The sequence below is a fragment of the Balaenoptera acutorostrata genome, chromosome 8 (assembly GCF_949987535.1).
Source record: "Balaenoptera acutorostrata chromosome 8, mBalAcu1.1, whole genome shotgun sequence".
Classification (NCBI taxonomy): Eukaryota; Metazoa; Chordata; class Mammalia; order Artiodactyla; family Balaenopteridae; genus Balaenoptera; species Balaenoptera acutorostrata.
The window spans coordinates 11,200,475-11,224,721 of record NC_080071.1 but is presented as its reverse complement, the minus strand read 5'-3'; the positions used below and the strand labels follow the sequence as shown (position 1 = coordinate 11,224,721).

The 24,247-nt window shown below is 33.5% G+C and overlaps 1 protein-coding gene across 9 annotated transcripts in view; it reads right to left on the bottom strand.

Annotated features, from left to right (window-relative positions):
- Window positions 1-24,247, bottom strand: part of MBD5 (methyl-CpG binding domain protein 5) — a 405,271-nt gene that overhangs the window by 261,952 nt on the left and 119,072 nt on the right. For all 9 annotated transcript variants that reach the window (XM_057551289.1, XM_057551283.1, XM_057551288.1 and 6 more), the window contains one exon: window positions 6,478-6,571. The gene's annotated coding sequence lies outside the window, so the exon portion shown is untranslated. The remainder of the gene's footprint in view (window positions 1-6,477; window positions 6,572-24,247) is intronic.

Below are 24,247 nucleotides of genomic sequence, written 5' to 3'. Positions count from 1 at the left end.
GTACTTATGTTTTTATAACTTTATGCAACTTTGTATTTATAAATTAACTTAGGTAATTTATACAACTTTGTCTTTTATTTCTCTATTCAAAATCTATTAGTTTACTTCTACAAGCAATTAAGATATTAGCATATTTCCTGTTACTCTGTCCTGCTCTTTCTTTCCTTCATATTTCAGTTAATACTTTTTAGTATTTTTCTCTGTACTGTTAAACTCTGCTAATACTTTTATTATTTGCAGATTTAATGGACATTCTTTGAGTTTCAAGTATTAAAGAAGTGGAAATCAACAAACTTACAACTACAAAACCCAGGAGGAAAAGGGGAGAAAATAGGTCAAGGTAGTGCATAATTTCTATTTTTAGAGAATAGAATATAGTGTTTACATTTTGCTCTCATCTTTATTTTACAGTTAAATGCTTTCAATGCTCACTGCTCATCCTTCTGTGGTAATTTAAGGTATTTCCAACTGAATGGCAGTAGTTCATCTTTTAGGAATTTTTTTCAAAACAATATTCTTTGAAGTTCAAAACTGTCTGTAGTCTTTATACCTGAAGACACTTTGAATTTAAAATACAAAATACTTTGTTTTTTATACGGTCATGTAGATGTTACTCCACTGTCAACTGGCCCTAAATGTTATTGTGGATAAATCAGAGACAAGGGCAAATATTTTTCCCCATTTCCCTCTAATCAGTGACTTAATCATTCTTTCTTCATGTTTAAAGTCTAGAAGTTCATGAAGCTGTGTCTCAGTATTGACAGTTCTAGGTTAATTTTCCCTGGCCCATGGTGTGCCTTTTCCATATGTGCCTTTCATTTTATAAAAGATATTAAATTTTATCCTTAAGTATTTGTTCTTTTTTTTCTTGAGTGTCTATCTCAATTTATCTATCAATACTTATAGACATAACACACAAAATTTTTTCTATAATTATTCTATTCTTTCTTTGGCTTCTTTTGTTCATTCTTCTCATTTTAACCTTTTATATTCCTTAAAAGTACTTTCCATAATGTCTAGTCTCCTCTCTGTTCTTTCCAACTTCATCTTTGAAGTAAGTATTTCTTAAGTTTGTTTTGGCCAGCTCATAATTCACCTTCTGTCATTTTATAACATGTTTCCTAGAGTTCTTGCTTTCTGGATCAGTTCTGCTCCTAGAGTTGATTGCTTTATTCATTTTCTCTCTTCTCTCTCTGTCTCTGTGTCTTTCTATCCATCACTCCCTGTCTCTCTCTTTCCTTTTCTTTCTTTATGGAGAAACACATTTAAATATATTTTCAGTAATATTAGGATTCAGTTGTAATCCCCAAACTCTGAAATAGGCAGAAGCAGCTGAGACCTGATAGTAGCCACATGAGCGTAAGTGAAGAGAAGCAGTTTTGGAGAAATGTAGTGGTAAAGGACACCACAGTGTGGATCTCAGAAAATGATGGCAAAAAATATGCCCTGAAGGTACATAACACACCCTAAGTTGTTACAGGCCTTGTTTATAATCACAGGTATGGGAACAGAGGTGAGTTGTGTTATCAGCAGAATCCAGTAGACTCCGTTAGGTTTAGAGAAGTAAAGAAGGTAGGGGTTACACAAAGAATACATAAACAAGCCATTTTTACAGGAAATATTTTGTGTCTGTGGCAGCAGAGAAGACTGCTCCTTGGAAAGCAAATTGGGAACAATACTCTGGACCCTCTCCACCAATACACACACACACACACACACACACACGCATACAAGCCAGGTAAAACCATTACATTCGGTCATGAGTAATACAAAAAAGGACTAGCACGGCACTGATAACAAGGATACTCTAAGCGAATGAAAAGAACAGCAAAACATAATGATAGGCAGCAACTGATCACTAGAAAAATGTCACTACAATGCAAGGGGGAGGTTGGAAAATGGAACATTTTCATGTTTGTTAGCCATCTGCATTTCTTTGATAAATTACATGTTCAAGACTTTTATAAAAATGGGTTGTCTTTTCCATATTGAATTGTTGACACTCTGTATATTAAGAAAATCAGCATCTTCCTTGTTGTAGCTACTATTAATTCTTAGGTTTTCAATTGCTTTTTTAAGTTAATTTATAGATCTTTCTAATTGTTTAAAATTTTTATAGTAAAAATTACACATCTATTATTTTATGGCTTTTAAAGAGTTGCTTTTAAAACAAAATACTAAAGTCACAGTTATCATCCAATGTTTTCCAAAGATGTTTTAAATTTCAGAAATCACATCAATCCTATGTTCAAAACCCACCAATGGCTTCTTATACAGTTAAAATAAAACCTAAACTTTAAATTCCTTAATAAGACCTCTAAGTCCCATACATAATTTGCCCCTGCAAGAATCTTTTTAGAGGAGATATATATATATATCTTTATATATATATATATAAAACTTATATATATATACATAAAGTTTTTTTTAAGTAACAAAGAATTAAAAAGAAAGATATAGTATGAAAGTGTGTAAGAAAAACTGAAATAAGATGGTAGAAACACATTCAAATGCATCAAAAATTACAATAACTATTATATGTTTATTGATCATTTCTTTTTGTTAGTGGGTCTATGAACTTCCTGCTTGGGCTCTCTACTCTTTTTTCTTTTTGTACATGGAAATACCTTTAATTATTCTTCTGATAATAAATGGTTACAATAAAGTGTCAAACTCTGGAGATAAAGTAAAAATCTTCCAAAGTTAACTACAATTTGGTATATACTATACAGGACATTAGACCAGATGGTTGCCTATTTTTTTCTGAACACTTAACCTTCCCTGAACATAATAACCTTACTTGTTCTTTTGTCAAAACATTTACCTTTTACACAACCTTGACACACGTAACCAGCAGTATGGCAAAGGTTTTAAGAGATGTAAAGAAGTCAATTCAGAGCATTGTTAACCAAAGTTTCTGGTTATAGAATAGTAGAAAACTACTGGAGTTCAGGATTAATTTAGGTATGTGTCAGTGGCAGTTTAAGTCAAGCAAGATTGGGCAGATCAGAGCCCACTGGTCAGGGTTAGGACATTAGCTCAAAACAGAGTGACTATTACATGGCTCAGATGTGGACACTGAGATTGTCTAGGTATTTCCTGACTGAAAGGAAAGTGGGTCTGGGCTGTTACACCTGCAGGTGGGAGGACAATCAGGTGTTAGCAGTACCCATGGGAGGGGGACTGGAAAAAGCTGAGGGGAAAACTTGAATAGATCAAAAGGGATTAAAGACATAAATAGCATTCAAAGAAATCTCACAACCAGATACTGTTACATATGAGTTGTAACATACATTAAAGAAACAGTAAATTCGTATTATATAAAGTTATTCTAGAAAATAGAAAAAGAGTAAAAGCTGCTCATTTCATTTTATAAGGCCAGTGTAATCTTAATTGCAAAACCAGACAAGGAAAATGAAGAAAAAAGTACAGCACATTTCACTTAAGAATGTAGATTCTAAAATCCTAAATAAAATATTTGTTAACCAAATACAGTAATGTATTAAAATAATGCACCATGGTCAAGTAGGGTGTAAACTAGTAATGCAGGCATGGTTTAACATTAGAAATTCTATTCATATAATTCACAACATTAATATACCAGGATAAATATCACATGATTATTTTAACAGATACATTAAAAAAACATTTTATGGGTTTGAAATTTATTTATGGTAAGAATACATAACAAGCTAGAAATAAGAACCTTTCTTAATTTGGTAAAGGTTTTATATTAAAAACCTTCAGCAAGCATTATGCTTAAGTGAGAAATTAGATATATTCTCTTTAAGATTGGGCATAAGATGAGAATGCCTACTGTCAGTACTACCATTTAACATAGCTCCAGAGGAACTGACCAAAGGTATTGGAAAGAAGAAAGAAGTAAAAGTATGTAAGGATGAGGAAATTAGAAATAAAACCATCATTATGTATAGTTGATAATACGATCATCTCTCTATAAAAATGAATGAGAGTACAGCAATGTTATTAAGAATGACAATTCAGTAATGTTAGAACCAAGGTCAAGTTTCAAAAAATCAGTAGCATTTCTGTACACCAGCAGTAGACTTCAAGAAAATATCTTTAATTGAACATTTAAAACATGAATATCTACTTAAAGGACATCATGCATAAAATTAGAAAGTTGAAAAAATGGAAGATTGTTTTTAATATCTAAAACTGATAGGAAATGAAGATCTAAAATATATAATAAACTCTTAAAGAACATTAACCAACAGATAGGAACCCAAATGAAAAATAAAGAATATGAACAAGGAATTTCAGAAGAGGGAAGCCAAAAGGCCAACAAGAATATGAAAGAGATACTCAAACTCATTAGTGATAAGAATTCAAATTAAAACAGTGAGCTACAGAATTACACACATTAGATTGAGAGTATTAGAAAGCTAGATAATGTCAAGGGTTGGCAGGAAGGAGGGGGTTACCGCTGGTGAGAGTGTGGTCCAAGTATTTATTTGGCAGAGCATCTGGCATGACTCAGACAAATTAAGTATAAACCCAGCAATTCTGCTCCTGGGTATATATCCCAAAGGAATCCTTGCAAAGTTCTACGCTAGGAGAAATATGAGGATGTTCACCATGGCATTGTTTGTTGCAACAGAAAATTGGAAGCAATCTGGGTGGAAATCACTGGAAATGTCGATAGTTAAAACATGATAGCTACAAACCTCGGAATACTATGCAGCAGTTAGAAGCAATGTAAACACAACAACATAAATAAATGATAAAAATGTAAGGATAAGTAAAATGAAACAGTAATAAAGAGAATGAGATACACAGCACAATACCATTTATGCATATTAAAATTTAATGTGCATAAGTGGGGGAGAAGGCGTAAGATATAGTTAAGACAAGCTCAACCATGAGATAACTGTTGAAGCTGAGAAGCGGGCACATGAAAATTCATGATATTATACTCCCTTTTCTTTTTTATGTATTTAAAATTTTCCACTTAAAATATTTTAAAAATACATATATATAAACCAATACTCATGTTCTGAAGATACATATAAACAAAAGAGAACAGTGCAACAGATATTAGACTATCACATTAGAATGATTTCCTATGAGTCCATGTCAGCAGCATGAGAGTGGAAATGAGAATAAAAGAAAATATATAAATAAATAAATAAAGTAAGTGCTTTTCATGGACCAGTGATGACAGTGTGTCATGTGAACTAAGGAATGTGATTAACTCTATTTTCTATGCAAAAGGTACAGTAAAAAGGAAACCTTTTTTTTTTTTTTAAATCAGAAGGATCTATGTTAGACTGTGGAGATAAAGGAACTATAAAAATAATTGTCTATTATAATTCAGAAAACAATTTAATAGCTCTTCTAAGCAACCAACTCACCATATAAAACTATAGAAACAAATTAAAAATAAGTAATATTTATATTTTCAAGAGAAATCATTTCTGACAATAATATTCATCACAGAAAACTAGCAAAAATCACTAAGCTGCTAACCAGAAATTAAGGGGAAAAAATAGACTCTAAGTACCTACACTCAAAAAGAAGAAAAATAGAGCAAAGGAAAAAAAAAATCCCGCACCAGAGGCTGTATACTGTTTTATTTGATTCACACAGTAGCAGAAGTGGAGTTTGTCACAGGAAAAATTTTATGCTGATATTGAAAAATTAGTACTTTTCAAAGTATTTCTGGTTTCTTCTGAAAAAAAATAATAAAATTTGATTTTACTGGTCTAATATTCCCACTTAGAAAGGATTCTAGAGCTAAACAGAAGTGCCCCATTAACAGGTCACATATTCTCCAAGGTTCCAGGGTACCTAACTGACACACAAAATTATTTAAAGTACCTTTTTTGCATTTTGTATTCTTTGTATCTCACTCAAAATTTTACCAAATGTATTCAGAAATTTACTTAGTAACAAGCATGTAAACAGTCATGGGAGACATGAACAGAATATAAGTGAAAGGATATGGTAAGTCAAAACAAATCTTTGGGGGCTCAAGAAATAGTGAAAAAGAGGTTTGATATTCAGGGGTAATACTATGAGTATCTGAAACTATGACAGTGTTTTTTGTAGTGGTTAAAAAACAAGTTTTTAACATGGTTAAGGACATAAATACATCTAAAAAATAAAGTGGATACTAGTTTCTGTAAAATTATTCCTTCAAGTTAAACTCTACTGAGTTATGCACACAGTTTTGATGGAAGCCTACTTAATCTCTTCTCCAGTCTTCTTAATTGGTTTGCACTCTTCCATAATACATCAATTTTATGAACTTCCCATTATAAATGAAATCTGATACTTCCTGTCAAGATGGTATTAGGGCATAAAAATTTGTTTCCAAATATGAATGAATGTGGTTGTGAGGTTGCTTAGACAGGGCCAGTGACAAAAAGTAAGCAAGTTTAGCAAATTAAATTATAATTTGGCAGCCCTAACCATTTAAATTAGCTTATTTACGAGGCTATATTTATTACTTACCTTGAGTGTCTATTTTTTAAAGATCTTGTCTGTAAACCATATACCCTTCAATATCTACTTCCCATACGCAGAAACTGATATCTTCAATAAGCATCTAAAAGAGAAACATAAGAAAATATCATGACTTAGAGGTTATAAATATTTTTTCACTTATTTTAAATATTAAAGGAGATCTTGAAATTATTCTTTATGATTTATTTAATAACTATGGGCAAAGGGAGGTATGTATCATAGGACATATTTTATGTAATTAAACAGTAATAATAATTCTTCCCTTTAGAAGATCAGAAAGTTTTGTGAAACATACATTTTGATCCCTGGCATAGAGTATAGTACTTTCTGTAAGTACTAATTTTATCTCGCTAACCTAGTTTCTATCAACATTTTTAAGAAACATAATTTTGAACACATTGATTCTGATGTCCTACATGAATGTAGCCCTACCCTAGAAAATACTTTTCTTGTTCAGAATGAATAATTACCAAAAATATATTCTCAATTACACTTGAGTTGCCTATAAAAGTCAAAATCATAGAAATCAATTAGTTAAATATTCTGTCCTAATGAAAAGGTATTATTTACCCCTTATCACTTCAACTGCCCAATCAGTGCTTTACATCAACCTAGTAAAGCTTAGCAGGGGTCTTTTAAAAGAAACTGCCTCTAACCGAGAATTGGGATTATTCAGAGAAAATGCTCTTTGTTGAAATAATTTGATTCTGATTTCCTTTGATTTTTTAAATAAGCCTGAGACAAGCAGTTAGGGAAACAGGATTTGGATGCTACAGTGCCATACCTTTAGCATGTGGTTTTCAGTACTATGGATTCCAAAGCCAATCAATAATTTTTTGATTAGGAACATCATTGTTCCTTTTGGTCATTAGTGTAGATCCCTGTTTCAGTTGCAGCTACACATTAAAAACACCTGGGGCACTTCTAAATGTCTGGAGACTCAGTCTCTTCCCTAAATATTCTGAGTTAATTGGTATCACATGGGGGCCAGAACCTAGCTATTTTTCAAAAGCATTAAGGAAGGATATCTGTTCTGCAGGTTAAGAAACAATCTCACTGCAACTATTTGACTTAGTTTCTACAGGTAACTAATAAGACATTAACTTAAAAAAATACTTACTACAGATGTCTATGAACTAGTAAGATACTTACTAATCTCACTACTCAATATTTAAAATGACTTCAAAGCTTCCATGACACACATAAACCTACCTCAACAATCTATATGTTAGATTACATGGATCCAAGCATGGCATAAATGGTGATTGTAGTGAATCCCAAACTATAATGCACTTAAGGACCAAAGGTACTACTTTAAAATAAAATGTAGATTCCCAGGTGCCATGCCCAGAGATTCTAATTCAGAAGAACTAGGCTAATAGGAGTCTCTATTTTTAGAGATATCTCCAGTGATCATAATACAAAAGGTCTACAGTCCCTGTAAAACAGTGCTCTAAGGGAGTTCCCTGACAGTCCAGTGGTTAGGACTCTGTGCTCTCACTGCCGAGGGCACAGGTTTGATCCCTGGTTGGGGAACTAAGATCCCGCAAGTTGTGTAGCGCGGCCAAAAACAAAACAAAAAAAACAGTGCTCCAAGTATTTATAAATAGTGACTATTACTAGAACTTCATTATAAGCATTTATAAAAAAACTTCTTGAGTTTATTCTGAGGTTACATTTCTAATCTTTAAAGATAATCCTAAAACCCACTGGTAAAAAGTAACTTTAAACAAGAGTAAATAGGACTTCAGCAATAAATCAATGTAGTTAAGCTAAAATAATGTTTATGGATCATATATTTTGTAAGCTTTGCTATCCTCCTAAATAAACTGTGTAGGTAATTGATAAAATACTTGTGGCCCAAAAAAGAGAAAATCAGGTTATATTCTATAATGAAAATTTAATCTAAAACCTCATATATAACTAGAAACATGCCCTCAATGTCTCAAAATTAAAATTTTTTGTCCTTAACTTAGTGGGGGGAAAAAGCTACTCTAATATCATTTGCTCTGTTTAAATACAAAGCCAAGAAAACATCTTGATTCATTTTCCTCAAGAACATACACACACACACACACACAAACATAACTTACTAAAAATAACATGAAATAGGCTGTTAACATTTTAGTTTTGAAAATTCTTATAAACAGGTCCAGAAGTACTTCACAATAAAAATAATATATTCAACATCATTTACTCTTTAGATTCTTTCTGAAAAAGAAAAGTCTAATAAACAGAGGTAAATATCAGAGTATCTGTTATACACAATAAAGATGGTAATCAACAAGTACTAAACCTTGAAAGAAAACTATACATATTTTCTCTTATCTGCCTAAGATGGAAGAGCTCCTAATAAAGTATTCTTCCTATATACATGTGCCGCTAAAGACTTTAGGTTTTTCTACTAAGTTAACATCAATCTTAAGTTCGTGACCAAAGTCGGTATTTTCTCCCAGGCTTAGTGCTGCTTAACAGCTGGGCAACAGTCATGGACTTCCCAAATGTCTTCACAAAAAGGGAGCTATTCCACCTCTCAAGCCATTAGCAGAGGCTGTACGTCTGCCTCTGTGATTCACAGCTATGAAATGAAGTCCCAGTGTCTTTTAATAGAAGACTCTTGGCCTTCTATTATCTGACCTCAGCTGCCTTTTGCTGTTTATCTCTCATCTCTTGGTCAACCAAAAATTAGCTCAGATACTGCTTGTTCCTTAATGGAAATTTCCATCAACCTGACACTAAAGCTATCTTTCTCTTCTGACTTCCTTCACTCATTATTGCAAATTACTTAGCTACTTAATCAGGTACTCACTTGTGGTCCCTTATTTCTACCTTTTGTTATTATTTAAGATTTGGCATGTTTTTCTAGTAATTAAGTACAGTGTTTTACAGTGATTAAGTGAGGCACCTAGCTTTTCTCTTTAGTATACTTTATGAATGCTTTAAAAATTGTAATCTCCCTATGCTGCATGAACTTTCCCATCTGTTCTGAAGACTATGGCACCTAACTCTCTTAACGTCTAATAAGCCAGGTAATTTTGGCTGAGAGTAACAGCGTAATAATTACTGGTATTAATAGCAACTAAATTAACAAGAATGAACAATTTTCAGTAAATTAGAATCTATTTAAATATACTTAACACAGAAGTCATAGGGAACATGGTTCAGTGTTTCCTTAGGAAAACCACCTGTTTTAAGAAGAACCAATAACTCTGTAAATCACACAATACTCTACATCACCAAAGAATTCACAACCTATATATATTACTCTTCAATGATTAAAAATACAGACTTCTAGATACTGGACATTAGGTATCTCCAACATTTGTCATATAAGTTGCTAAAACTTCCTCCTTGCTTTTAAATACAGTAGTAAGAACTAACATTTATTGATTTCTAAATTCTAAGTAGCATTAATTAAGTTAATCCTCACAACGATCCTAAGAAATGCTTTTATCATCTACATTTTTACAGATAAGTAAGTTGAGGAAGAGAGAGAGTAACTTGCCCAATGTTTCACAGATAATAACTGGCAGAGCTGGGTTTTCAACTCATGCAGTCTACAATTAACTACAGCATTTCATGAAGCCCTCATCCATTAGCTCTGGTAGCCTTATCTAATACATCCTCATATCATTTCTGCCTTACGCCTTCCACCCTTTTGCAGTTTATCAGGTTTCCCACAGAAAGGAAAATGCCATGGTGGTCTACTTCCAACACTTCTTCCTCACAATAAGATGATTTCTAAGTTCTCATTTAGCTCTACATGCTTCCTATTATTTCTGTACCATTTACATAATAAAGCCTCTGTGATATAAAGAGTGTATCCTAAAAACCTCAGTCTTGCTTCTGAATGTAATGTACTATAAGCCTAATCACATTAAAATCCATGAAGTACGGTTCAATACTGGGATATAAAACTTCTGGTTTTAACTCAATTTTTTCTACAAAAAAAGTTGCCTTCTTAAAATATCACTGCACTCCCAAGTTTAAAACATGGCAGTTTTTATAGGAAGAAAACATGCTTTCTACTTCCCTGAGCTATGGAATTATATTTAACTAAACTTTTACAGGTTATTGCTTTCATACCATTAGCAGTATGCAATTTCATAGCCCTCAAGATCCCATTTATTCTGATCTGACAGTGATGTAAAAAATTTTTTTAATTCACAAGTTTCATATATGTCTGAATAGAAACAGATTATAGAAAGAAATTATAGAATAAAAAAAACCTCACAAAGTCTTAACAGAAAACAAACATTCAAAGAATTAAAAATATTTTTAGCCAATGTTTGCTTTCTTAAAGTTTCCAAATTTCTTCAGTACAAGAGCTCTAATCATGCAAACCATGTAAGATTTGTTTTCTCAACTGTTTTTATCATAGAGAATAATCTTAGCCTGAGCATATTCAAGCCATTCTTAGTGCCAGTTAGGACCATTATTAGATTTATTCCAGATCATTCTTTTAGTGGATCTGGAATAAGTTTTATATATGTTTTTTTGTAGCTATTCTATTTTTTTGTGGTAAACAGCCTAAGAGGCCCTTATTGAGCATGCCCAAGTCACTTTCGAAAACAACCATAGGTTATTCTAAATCCTGTCCACCAAATTAAGCCTTGTCTTTAGCCCTCTTGCAACTTGTCCATATGATCTGGCTTCAGTAGGAAACTATAAAGTCCAAAGCAACTGAAGTTCTCTCTATGAAAGTTCTCTCTATGAATAACCAGGGTATTCAAGGTATTCACAGTAAATGATATATTTTCATTAAATAAAGAAAAAATAGCCATCCCTTTTTTTTTTTCCCTACTAGCATTCTCTAAAAACATCCACCTGGTCTAGGAAGGGTATCTCTTCAGCTAAAATAAATAATCAATTTGGTTGTGATAGACCTCCTTAATTACATCTGTTATTTGGAGAATACCAGTGAGTGATTTTTTGGCTACACTAATATGCAAACACCTTGAGAACTGACCTTTCTGGAGAGAAAGAACTAAGTACAACATTTTGCCAAATACAGTATGAAGAACATACATATTAATATTCTGGCAATAATAAATTCAACTTTAATCTTATTATCCTGTTGGGCTTTCTGATAGACAATTAATGAGCTAATAGAGTTGGACCCAGTAAATGGGTTGGCAGCTCATTTATTACTATAATTCTATATAGTCTCTCTCAACCTCAAAAATAAGGTTCTCATTCCTCAACTACTATGGAATGAGAACTCAAGGTTGACAAAAATGAGTATGTTGTAGAGAAAAAAAATGGATTGGGAGAATGAAATCAAGTGAATATGAAGGTCTGTGTTAATAGGTTTACATTCAATAAAACAAAAATTTTTAAAAGGAATCATTTCATTTATCCTACCATGTGTTAGAAATTTTCAAGGACTTCCTCAGAGGCAGTGCTATAGAAACACATTATAAAGCTATTTATAGGATAAATAGCTAGGATGATGTTGATGCTATCTTCTTATCTTCCCAGGTTCTGCCTCTTGCCTCCTGAGTCCTGTCCCAGTAGTCTCTCAACACATTTCTAGCAGTTTATCCCCCCTTTATCTTTGTGTGTGTGTGTGTGTGTGTGTGTGTGTGTGTGTGTGTGTGTGTGTGTGTGTGTGTGTGTGGGGCTTCCTTAAAAAGTCACTACCACTGATATCACCTCAGTTTTCTTTTCTAAAACGTTATATTTCTCTTTCTCTGATTATCATCACCAACAGGAGTTGCCTACATTTCCAGAACCAGAAATGAAGTACTTTTCAATGCTGGAAAATTCTATAGAGGAGGAAAAAGAAAGGAAGAAAAGTAAGAGTGACAACAACTACTGATTTCACTGTTGAGGATTATGCTAAAAGGGTAGGTGAAATTACTGGACAAGAGACAGGGATATCAAAGAAGGAATTTCAACATCAGAGGGTATGCTTAAATTCCTTCTGAAACATGGTAACTTTGAAGGCTCCTTCTAACTCCATGATCCTTTGAATTTATGATTAGGAATCACAACAAATTTTATGAGCAAACAAGAGAAGAATGTTTTGAAAAAAGCATTCACAAGTCAAACACCAAAGTTGTACTGCCTCCTTTTGGAGGAAGACAACAGAAATTCATGAACATTTAACAGAGTATCACTAATTTTTTAAATTCTAAAGCAATATGGCAAAATACAGGCATTAGTTGTACCAGTCAGCAATTTACTACCTAACATATTTAACTAACCCCAAGGTTAAAACAAACAAAATATTATAAATTGATCATGAGCCACCATGAAGAATAAAACAAAAACCTGGGGAATGATGCTGAACTTCATGCCACCAAAGGAAAGAACTGGAATTTCGCCTAACAAAAAAAGATGTTCTGCTGCTGCTGAAACAGACAATGGGTCCATGATCTTGTGTGTGCGTGCGCGCGTGCGAGAGAGAGACCATTGTTTTTGTGCACAAAAATTAGGAGGCCTTAAAGAAGTTTCACATATTTTCGAGTATATTAATGGTGCTACAACAACATTTTGGGGCATTTGACATAAAAGACACTGACATCTCAAAGAACACTATTATGAAGAAAGATTTCATGAAGCTATCATAAATCCAGTCCACTGCCTAAAAAGAGATCCAGATCCAGAATATGAACCATAATGTTTTATTTGCATGGTGGTAACAAAGACAATAGGTCTAAAATAATAGGTCCACTGTATTTAACTGAACAAATTACTACAGTGTTATAGGAGCTTTAGCAGAAAATATTGAATCGAAACTCAGAAAAAGTCTTTTTGGAAGATGTTCTCTATATAAAAACAAAATCATGTAAGTTAAAAAATTAATAAGATATGCTAGACTCATTAATTAGTTCTTGTTAGTTAAGACTAATTTGAGAGAAAACTAATTAGAGGGAAGATATATTTACATTAACTTATAGAAAAATTTTAAATAAATACAACTTAAAGTATGTGCACACAGACTAAAAATTGCTCTCTTGTAGATATTTTTTAAATAAGCAGCTTCACAATACAGCTATAGATTATTAAAACTGGCATAAAAAGTGCTCCTAGGCAAACACCAAATTTATGCCTTAAGACTTTTTAAATGTCCTTTAATATGTAAATACCCTCCTTCCAATATTTATAACATTGATAATGTAAAGAAAGCATAACCTTTTTATATAACATATACTTTATATATAACACAATAGTTTATATAAAACACAATAGTTTATATAACACATGTAAAGCCAAAGTGACTTTTCAAATTATAAACAAAACAGCCCTCCAAAATGATGAATCATCACTGCACATTAATGGAAATAAATACTCAAGGTAATATCCTAATAAAAGAGACTTTAGCCAATATAACTGAAAAAAGCAACAAGTGGTTGTATCTTGGGAGAATATTAAAAAGTTATAAAAGAAAGAAATGGAGGGAAAAAAACCAAAACGAAAATTACCTACATAACCAAATCAAATTCTACCACAATTTCCAATAGAAACAAAAAGATAGCAGGGAGAGGTGATAGAGCTCTGTGCAAGGAGGTGAAGTCCCCATATGTCAACCCATTGAAACAATAAAATGACAAGCAGAGAAAATGCAAATAAATGCACAGAAGAATAGGAATATCGTTCTTAGTGATGTCTGAAAAACACATTAATGTGACTAAAGTATCAAAGCCACCAGTGCTTGGAGGAACCACTAGGCTCTGACCTTCTGCAGATTTTTGGTGCTGGCACTCATAACAGCAAAAGAAACCATATTATGTAAGAAATTCTGTGAGCTGCAGTAATGACTGATTTTATGACATCTGGAAACAGCTATCTTTTACCAAAAGAACAATATTTCAAAAACAATATTTCAAATCCTACCAAGAACAGCTCAATATTATGCCAACCTGTCAAATAATGAAGAGTTTTGTTAGAGAAAATAACACACTGCCAAAGGAATAAATTCCTTATAAACAGAAAAAGATGTCTGGATTACACAAATTACCTCTAGGATTAAACAAAGATGGGGTCATTATTGACTCGGTGACAGATAATTGAGAAATCAAAAAATGAAATCCAAATATGAGCACAAATGCAACCAAAAAGAGCTTCTGAGTCACTCTTGTTTATTAGAGATTTTTCAGGTTTAGAGGATTGTCCTGTCAAGATTTTGTGGGATGTACGAAAAATTAATGGAGTATCATTTTAGATCTTTCAAAGGTGACAAGTCAAATGCTATACATATAAAATGTGAAGTCTTTCCAGAAATTTGCTCCGTCTTCTCTGTGTTTATAATGAGCTGAATGACTATGCAGAAAAATACCTGAATGTTTAAACCGCAACATTATAGGCCATTTTGCTCTGAGTGATTTAAGTCTTAATACCACCTCTCACATATAGCTTTAAATGCTACTTAAAATTAGTCGAATATTAAATGTTCCCAATATTGCCAGCATTTATAATGCTGTAATCTTTTGATGATTCCTTACCACTGAGAATAAAGCTGTAGGTACCATGGTAGATACAGAAACAATAAAATGCACCCTATATAAATATATAGTAAGTAGATCTTTAACTAGGTACAGTAAACTGCAAATTAATATGTGGAAGGAAAACTTAGTATGGTGGGTTCATGTTCGGTAAAAATTAAATATAAAACATTTAAAATATTTACTGATTGGCTGGTTGCAACAGAGAGCAAATGAAGCAAAAAATAACATGAAATATTCAGTTCTCTCATATAAAAATAATAGAAACAAATGATCTCAAAGCAGTTAAAAAGATACGAAATATTGTGATACAAACCAAGAAACAATGTATTCATTCACTGAAATCTGCATTTCAAATAATTTTTCTATCACACAAAAAGGTGAAAGAATAAATACTCTCAGTCATTTTCTGTTGCTCCCAGATTATGAAATTAAGAGATTAGGTTTTTAGCAAATTTGAATATACACTATATAAATTATTAGGTAAAAATCATCATTGTTTTATTCTTCTTGGATGTGGATAAAGAAGATGTAACAAGAAGAAGGTTATAAATGAGAGCAAATTCACATTTGGAAAAGCAAACCGACAAAGTCTTTACAATAACAATACAATTTTTGGTCAAAGAACCATAAATTGCAAGTTTCTTCCAAACTATTGCAAGTTCATAATTTTAAAAAAATTGTTGACTGTTAATAAAGGCAATGTATGTTAACTGGAGATCGATCAATCATCAATCAATATAACTGAAAAGGACCATACAATAAAAGTTTAGCAGAAATCTCAAGGAAGGAATTCTCAGTTATGCCTGATCCTATAAATGTGTCTTAAAAAACATTAAAAATTAATACAGTATTCAAATCTTTACATATCTATCCAAATATTAGATGTATCAAAACTATGTATTTTGATACATCTAATGTTTGGTCAGAATGAACAGTGTGGCTGTACCAGCTGTTAAATACTAAATAGTAAAAGACTTCCATACTTGTTGGAAAATAGCCACTGCTCCAACCTCTCCATATGTCCCCTTCTCTCTCTTGTGGGGGGAGGGACCTCTCTCCCCACCAAGAGTTCTCCATGTTCTAATCCCTAAGGAGCTAACACTTGGCAGAGCATAAGGCCTACAAGACCCTGGCATCCACTATGGTTGGTGCTTGGGCCGTACCAGCCCTTACATAATTCGAACCTCTCCTCTGTTAATAAGACAGGGCACAAGCTTTAAGCTTGGAGTCAGAGAGACTATATTACAGCAGCTCTGCTATTTGAGTAAATCACTGGACCCTTGTGAAATTTCAACTTCTTTTGAAATAAAGTTATTACTAGCTACCTAGTAGGGCTGATTGTGGATTATGTGAAACCACATAAAGGGCTTATTATTAGCACACGGTAGGCATACTATTTACTTTCTCCTCACCTTACTAGGAACATAGTAAATACTACATGGAAAAATAAGCAAAAACTGCAGTCCTTTATCACAAATGGGTCATGTTTTAAATATTCATTTTTGAAATGAGTAGAATTAGAATGCATTTTCCCCATAGTAATCATTATATAAAAGTAGTTATGTATCTCAACAATTTTATAAATTCCAATTTTATCCATAATGTACTGTTCTCATACATGAAAAATTTATTGGGCATTCACATATGATAAGCACTACTCTAAGAATTTCATATTTAAGTTATTTAATCCTCAAAAACTCTTACAGAGTAGTATGTTCTTATCATGCCCACTTCACAAACGAGGAAATCAAGGCAAGATTAAGTAACATGTGCTTGGTCACATTAGCCAGTTAAGTGGCAGAGCCAGGATTTGATCAAGGGCCTATGTTCCTCCTCATCACTATACTGTATTGTCTTTGGAGTTATATAAGTCATAAAACCTATAAATACTTATAAAAATCAAAACATTGAGAAGAAATACATAGTAGTTTCTCAATTTGTGATATAAACAAAGCAGGTCAAACTGAGCAAAAAAAGAAAAAATTGCTACACTAAATTTATCTTGCATGCTGGTGGCTGGAGGAAAAGCAAGCTAAGACAAATTAGATTTATGGAGATATAAAGTAGACTGTCTATTGTCAAAGGCTTTAAATGCTGCTATCATTGGTTCTTCATCACAGTTAAACTTCCTGAGTTATCTTCCCTTTTCTTATTTACATATCTATCATAGGTTTTACAAAATGATACTTAAAGGGTGGAAAATCCAGCAGGAAATCTACAGTCCCTAAAATGGGCTTGATTTCTCCCTCCTCTTTCAGGGTAAGTGTCCTTTTAAAGACAGTCTGCAAACAGTTGGCAACTGGTTTTGGCCTGGGCTCTCAAAACTGGATTATCAACAGTGACCAGGCCTGGCACCTTTCCCACAGATCAAGAGAATGGGCATATTTGATCCAAGGGGGTTAAACTCAGCCACTGCCTGACTCCCATCTTCTTCAAACTAGACCTAGGCCTTCCTTTTACCCTTGAGACTCCTCTGAATGCTCTGTGACCATTTCTGGCTTTGAAAGGTTACTTTTTAAATTTACTTCTTGGTGTGCTAAATGATTTATCTCTAACACTCTTAGTATTTTTAGATTGCTCTTAATATTTTCCTCTGAGCAATTAATTACATTTTACTTCTAGTATCAAGGTGGCCGTTAAGTATTTTATTCATTTATTTGGTATATTAAATGCTCTGAATGCTAGTTTCTAGTCTCTCAGGATCTTATTACTTTACTATTTTGTTTTCAATTCTTAGCATTTTTAGGTATCCCTAAACATTTATATTTGAGCATTTTAAGAGTATTAAGGTTTGTTTTAATTTAGACTGTAGGTTTCAATAAATTTTTTGTTAGAACTATATTCAATTTTTTGGTTAAAATGCATTTTTTCTTACTTCCAGTGTTGAGACTTTACTATTTATATTGATTCTAGTACTTTAAAGTTATGTTTAGAATTTTAATAAAAGGGTGACCATATAAGACTCTTTTACTTACAAAACTTTGCTAATTTTTACCAGTATTTGATAGCTAGTAATTTTAACAGTTTTGTATCACAATAAATGGAAAGGGACCTATCATACTAAATATTTCAGGTCCCAAACAATTAATAGATAACCTTTAGAACTGCCCATTTACTCTAAACAATTTATCGTAACAGTATAAAATAAATTATACTAGCAAAATGGGAAGGATTCTCATCTTTGGGTTTATTAGTTATCTTAGTGGGGTTTCCAAGGAAGCAGACCCTGAGACTAGGACTGAGTGGACATAATTTATTTGGGAGGTTCAGCGAAACTGGTAGGGGAGGGGGCAAGATGATAAGAGAAGGGCAGGCAGCTAATACAGGGTACGTTATTAAGCTAGCTATCACAGAAGCCAATGGAAACAATCTAATGGGGGAACCTGGCAAATGGTATCAGATACATGTCTCAGAACTGCCTAAGCCAAGGACAAGGAAGCTGAAACCTGTCAGTCATTGCTTAAAGTCTTCTCCCAGTAGCTTCCAGCAGCTCACAGGCAATCCTACGGCTTAGATGCAGGTGCTGGCCTTTGGAAGGCTGATGTGTACAAAACAGTGAAGGGCTACAAGAGCATATGGACAGAGTACCACATTACCTATTAAAGCTGTTAGGTAGCCCCCAATCACCACAGTGATCATTCCAACAAAGTAAATTTAGCCCAAAATGTTGGTGAAATTTTGGCAAACCAGTTCTGACTGGAAGCTGAAATTAGATATTGGTGACAATATCTAAGTATTGGGTTGTCCAAAAAGTTTGTTCGGGTTTTTCAATAAGATGTTACAAAGACCCTAACAAACTTTTTGGCCAACCCAATATTACTACTAATAAGGTAGTTTGTAACTTCTCGATTCAAAATGCTAACCCAATGGGAGCCTGGTACAAAGACACTAGGAAACATATATAAGTTCAAGGAATAATACCAGCCTATGATTTAACTCTTTCAAGAAATAATCCTTACAGATTCCTATAATGTCTCAAACTATAGCAAGGACCAACACCCATCAGAACAAAGAATGTGAAGCATCAAACCAAATAATCAGTCTGGCTGGTCCCTAATAAATGGCTACATTCCTACTGCAACTTGAAGGCCCATACTATTAAAAAAAAAAAATCAAAGTATGGATAAAGTCATTTGGAGGATCCACAAATACTTTCCCCGAGAAGACAATACTGCCCTGACCTAAGTAAAATTTCTCTTACTCAGATTTGAATTCTTCCTCAGCTTTAAAGTCTTTCTTTGCTCCTCTTAGTATTCATCCGAGTTGCATCTTAGAGCCTCCTCCTTTTGGGTTATTCGATAGCATTTATGTTGCTTGGGGTCAGTTGATAGTTTCTGACCTGGAGAGCTCAGGTCCAGGTCCTGGTGTTACCATAATGCCAGAGCTCCTGTGGTCAATGTGATGCCAAATCTGACGGATTACTATTTCTGGATCTTCACTCTGCTCAGTGTCTCACTTTGGATTAGTGCTTAGAGCCAACTGGATAGCTAAACCAAACTGGATGGCTGTCTTGAGCTCTGTGGGCCATACAGGGGCATCTTTGGTCACATACTACCCACTGATGTAGGTTTATTAAAGAGCAGTGACCTTTCAAAAGCTAAACATACCAGTGAGAAAAATAACTGTATATCAACTATATATCTGTACCAAGCAAGATCAATACTGTAGCTATGAAACTGATTTGTAGTTGTGATTTTTTGCAGAGAACAGAGAAAAAAAGGTGGAAAGCAAGTGCTGTGTGAAAGTAAAGAAATGACGTTTCCACTTAAACTGTGCCATGTTACTTATCATGCTATTTTGGACAATTATGCATGCATTTACTTCCTCTGAATTGTATTTTTACGACATAGTTGCCAAGCATTGGTCTATCTCTACTGCAGAAAGTAGTGCCCCAGACTTTGTCAGGGCATCTCTGCTGTCACTCTGTGGGTTCTGTGGTTGTCAGACTTACTTTTAAAGTGTGAATGCACGGGGTGGGTATTTTTGGGGGGGTGGGGTTGGGGGAGAGGTAGTAGGAAATGAAAAGGATAAGAGATTCACCTTGGAAGAATATTTTTCTTCTCAAAATGAAGAAGTCTGGTAAAGAAATATAGCACATAAAGCACTAAAAACTTGGGAAAAAAGAATAAAATTGTACTTTCGTATATTTTTAAAAGACCAGTTTGCAATATAAAATTATATACTATTAATAACTCTTGAGTGAAACAATCATTTTATGTACAATATACCTAATTTCTTATCATCTCAATTTTAATAACAAGAATAACAGAAATTTATAGCTGGGCAGCAACATGGATGGGCCTAGAGATTATCATACTAAATGAAGTAAGTGAGAAACAGACAGACAAATACCATATGATATCACTTATATGTAGAATCTAAAATATGACACAAATGAACTTATCTATCAAACAGAAACAGACTCACAGACAGAGACCAGAATTGTGGCTGCCAAGGGGGAGGGAGGGTGGGAGAGGGATGGATTGGGAGTTTGAGATTACCAGATGCAAACTATATATATATAGAATGGATAAATAACAAGGTCCTACTGTATAGCACAGGGAACTATATTCAGTATCCTGTGATAAACCACAATGAAAAAGAGTATGTAAAAGAATATATATGTACGTATAACTGAGTCACTTTGCCGTACACCAGAAACTAACACAACATTGTAAGTCAACTATACCTGAATAAAATACATTTTAAAAAGAAGAAATTTACAACTAGAAGAAACCTTAGTAATCTCCCAGACCTTGCTTCATTTTCAAGAAAAGAAAACAGAGCTAAAAGGTTGACTTCCTGAAGGTCATAACAGCGATAAAAGGGCTAGGATCCAGGTCTCCTCATTTCCTCTCAAATGTCCATTTCACAAAAAACTTTAAAATACTATTAACATAGTTTTTATGCAATTTGCAGAGCTTTTCATTTGTGCTCCACAACATAATACCTTCTTCATATATGTACTTGTAGGAAGTATATAAGCATCGCACCACCTCCGAACTTGAGCATATTTCAAATCTGTATATGTCTTTTAATTATTTTCTTACTAACAGTGTGAAAGGATCTTTGTGTACGGCTATATATTAAGAACTACACCTTGACTGTTAACAATTCCATTAACATGAAATACATCTGAATTACTGTAATTCTTTTAAAATTTACAGCAAGTCACCAGTCTCAAAAGATAAAGAGCCATTTTCTGAAAGTCATATACCTTCTAAAATTAAGCAAAGTGTGGAAAAGGGGGTTGTGGACATGTAAATTAAAAAAAAAATTATCCCAGCACTTTAATCCAAAGTTTTACTCCCCCGCCCACGTTTTTTTATTGTTTTTCTCTCCGCTCCAAAACTACATATAAATAATATAAGAAAAGTGCTTCTAACAGCTCTTCATTGATCCATAGAAGGTTTTTAATCAACAATATAGTACTACTTCATTAACAAGTCATCTGTGTACAGAGTTTTTTGGCCTGGACATGAAAACAGGTTGAAAGATGTTCCTGACTGAAGAAAATGCTGGCTCAGAATGAAGGCCAACATGAAGATAACTAGTCTAGATGCACCTGAGGGAAAGGCCTATTTACAATAAGAAATATAGTGAGTATAAATTATATTCTCACAAGTGCACAGTTGTTTAATTATGTTAAGAGTAAAATAGCTTTGGGGGGAAACCAAAACAAATCAATCCTATTTACAGCACAACTTCTCTAAGAAGATGTGTTTTAGGTTCCTGCTTTGGAGGCTTGGAGAATGTCTTCCCCTTGCTGTCTACTGGCATAGAGACAACATGGAGGATCAAAGAATAAGCCTTCTTCTCTAAAGGGAGCTCTCTAGGCACAGCACAAACGTGGCATTCATTAGATCTTCACAAACCAGATGCTCAGAATCCAGAATGCCTAGACTCATTCCTTGTGAATGGGACAACCTATAACAATTCAGTCACAGGAATTATAGGTTTTAAATGAACAGATATCAAAATATTTTTTCCCAACCTGTGAAAATCTGATCTGGATTCAACTAATATTTAACTAACTTTCTAGTTTATGCTATATACTTTCCCTAATATATAATGTGATTTCATCATCATTAAAACCTTAGGGTATAGGTGTTCTCATCTTCACTTAGCAGATGAGAAAACCAAGAGACTAAGAGAGGACAAAGCTCTGGCCCTGGATTGGAAAACTGTGGTGGTAGAACCCAAGCCCAAGTCTAGTGCTGACTCCATCTTTCCACATTGTTTTGTTAGTTGTTAGTATCAAAATTCAGATTTATTACATTTTAAAATTATTTGTCTGTTTTATTACAAAGTGATCGAGACAGCTTATAAAGTACCAGTACCATATATTAAAATGGAAATAAGTGAGAAAATTGAGATAAAGAAAAATTATGAGTGGGAAAACTTGAGATTAAGAAAGAGTTGTAGGAAATGAATGTTTTTATATAACATTATGATGACAGTATAGGAACATATTAATATATAAGACCTACTTTAGCAATATAGTGCTTTTTTCAAAATATCACTGATTCAGCAATGTTGTCAGGTGTAATCACTCTGGAATTCTCTTTTCTATGGGTCCCTCTATTTTCAGTGATGTAGTTGTCAACAATGATCCAAAAATCAGAGAAGGCCTCCCTTTTCCCAGGTGGCCAGGATGATGTGAACTCTGTGGGAACTCCGCCCTAGTAAATGGAACATTTACTACATGGTTTTCAAAGGTAGAAATGTATTTCCAATTCCAAAACAGTGAATTACCAAAAAAAAAAAAAACCCTATAACTTGGGGCTTGGGGGTTTCAGTTATTCCCTATTTGATGGAATAATGCAGAAAGTCTACAGAACTAGTACAGTGACCAAGAACATCTACATAGATATTTCTAGTTCCTAATATATTCATTTCCAGAGATTTTAATTCAAATATGATCAAACTCAGTTCAATAAATTACATTAGTATAATACCCAGTTTTGATCACATTATATATTATGAAAACTGGAAGGTATACTACATATTATATATGGAAAATAGAAGGAAGATACCAAAGCCTAACTTCTCCTAAGTGTTATTAGCACTTTCCAGAAAAACACCTATGCAATCCACTTCAAACCCATCTTTTCAATTAAATATTTATTAATTAGTATTCAAACTACAATTTCCTCCTGGGAAGAAACAGAGTGTATTCATTTAACACAGCACAAAAATAGCATACAGTATAACAAGGTTTACAAGCCTGGCTTTTATCCTATAAATGTTTTTGGATCTTGTGACATAACTAATTCCTCATTAGAGTAAAGAAAGCTGACACACTCCTCAACTGGGCTAAGGGGTCAAGAGTCGAGTTTATCTGTCAATATTTAAATTCACGTGCCTCTGAAATGACTGATGTAAGTGGAAAAAGTGCAAAGGGAAAGAAGTTTAACTCCACCCCATCTCAGTCCCATTCTCATGATATGCTCCTGCTCAGCACAAACTTCGGTTTTCTGAGTGGGTGCAGTCCTTTGTGGTTTACTGAGAATCTGACATTCCAGGTCCTCTACTTCCAAGTCTGCCACTATAATATCTTGTGAGGGGACAAAATTACACAAATATACATTCTCCTCTCTGCTCACCTACGTACCTATCCTCTTCCCTTTCTTCCTTCTCTTTCTTGCTTCAAAGATAGAAATTAGATATGGTATGACTTACTTCTCCAAACAGACTATGGGAATAAATGCGCATCACTAGGTTTGACACTAAAATTTAAATATTATGACTAAAATAGATCTTGGAAGAAATAACAAATGCTCACCTACCAAAAGCATTTCCTGGATTGTTAATAAGACCTGGCTCTTGAAGCTATAAATAATTTATTAATTCTAATGTAGATATCTCAACATATACATAATTTTAGACTTCCATATTGTTAGCATTATATATACATCATAGTTCTTCTATTAAACTAACATTAAAGAACATAACTGGGTCTTCTCTCTTAATACAGTAAAATTTGGAAACCCTACTGCGTGAGACTGGTTTCAGGTGCTCTTGAGTGTTTTAAGGAGTACAAAGAGTTGGAGATATCAATGTGCACAAATCACCATAAAAGCAGAGATACAAACAAAATACCATGGAAACCTAAGAGGTGGGAGGGAGTAATAACTCCTTTGCAACTCTTGAAGAATTAAGATATAAAGCACATCAAATTCTGGTAGACTGAGATTCAAAATCTAATACTAAGGAACTCAGATGCAAGTCTATCCCTAATTATAACTTTCAACACGAATCTCATAAACTCCTCTGCTTATCCATCTCAAAGATATCTCCCACAA